The following is a 1,758-nucleotide window of genomic DNA, read 5'->3' on the forward strand; positions in this document are numbered from 1 at the left end:
CCCCCCTTGAATAAAATACACTACCGCACTTTATTGGGTCATAGGCTGACTCCTACATGTATTCAGTTAATGCCTTCCTAGAGACGGTCTAATCCTGCAACAGAGCCCGTGCCAAAATCCCCAAAATGCTATTTGAGTCTGTTTTTTTCCCGGTCCAAGACCCATAAAACAACTCCTTAAGTTAACAGTATCATATTTTATGAATGTCACCTCGGCGCATTATTTATGAGCGTGGCTTACGCTAGAGAAAAACCCCCCGAGCACGCCATCGAGGTTACCGGTCCCCCGAGGCGCCCCCARATGCTCCTAATTAATGTTACTATGTTAATTAAGGCGCTAAATTAATCGACACTAATGGGGGCAATTTCAAATTGAAATTTCCTCAAGATCGGCGAKGCGATGAGTTATTATTAGCGCTCCAACGGACGCCAATTTCATCATTTTCTATACCGCGGAAAAAAGCAACTGTTGTGGTGGCCACCAAGATCTCCGGATCTAACTGCACGTGATTTATCTCATATTATTAAATTTGGCATGCAATTTCAATGCTAAAAACCTGCATGGATATCGCAATCTGCGCTCGAAATTTGCCGATGATATTTATGATGCGAAATCCATTAAAATCAGGATTCAATTTAATAGGGAGATGGAAATAACAACGATGATCAATATCGTTCTGCCAGCATAAGTGCTCGGTGAAATTTCCCGTTAAAAACGAAAAACAAGAGAATAATTTCAGCTGGCGAATGGAAAAGAAACCGAAAGCGGCAGGGAAATGGGAATAAATTTATTTAAGGAAAATGCTACAATGGTATTGAGCTGTAGAAGGAAATTGCGAAGGGCGCAAGCGTGCACTAGAAACCTGCTGAAATCCGGTGTTCGAGACCGGGTGGAAAATGACTCGCCTATATTCCAAAGAAAATTGATTTCCCGGAAAAAGTTTCAATTTCACAGCTGTTTAAAGCCTTAAGTTTTGCTAAATTCCCAAACTCAAAACGCACACGTTAAACACGTAAAACAACCCCAGAATTCACCCTTGCTTCCATAATAAAGCAAATAATTTGTGAACAAATATCAACTAAAACCAAATAAATCAGGCTTTCAGATGGTGAAATGTTCATAATTCGGTCACTGGCTCGACAACTTAAATTAAATTTAACAAGGGTTTGCTGCCTATTCTGGCTTAGACCAGACGAATAATTATCCACAGTTGAATGGACAACTTGTGTAAAATATGCCTCGCACATGCCGCAGCTTCATTAATTGCCTATACATTATTAATATCTCCCAAACACACAGGGTGCATTATTTTATTTTATCTATTTAGAAATAAAAACACTGTCTAACACCAGGGGCGGATCCAGCTTTAAATTCAGGGGGGGGGGGTTAAAAAATACAGTCTTCTGTTGTCTATGAAATTAGAAAAATTATCGTCGTTTTCTGCAAGGGTGGCGTAAGATTATTGCAAAATTTCATGTTTTCCGTCCCGTTTTGCATTGTTTCTCGGAAGCAAAATGAGCAAGAACGCTCGTTTTTACATCATTCCAAAGAGAACTAAATGGCCCTTTAAGAAAGTGAACCATCGATAAGAAAAATGCTTGAATTCAAGAAGTTTTAGATTTGCGTGGTTTTTTTTTCAGTTGCAAAATCCACTTGAACATGGCGCTGCTTTTTTCGAAGTTTCTCAAGAACCGTTCGAGCCACAGAATTCGTTTTGGCATCGTTGGATAGAGAATTGAAAAGTCGATTCAGTCGTAA

This window comes from Dendroctonus ponderosae, unplaced genomic scaffold (genome assembly GCF_020466585.1).
Source record: "Dendroctonus ponderosae isolate FM_Combo_2020 unplaced genomic scaffold, Dpon_F_20191213v2 Dpon_F_20191213_7, whole genome shotgun sequence".
In the NCBI taxonomy this organism is placed as follows: domain Eukaryota; kingdom Metazoa; phylum Arthropoda; class Insecta; order Coleoptera; family Curculionidae; genus Dendroctonus; species Dendroctonus ponderosae.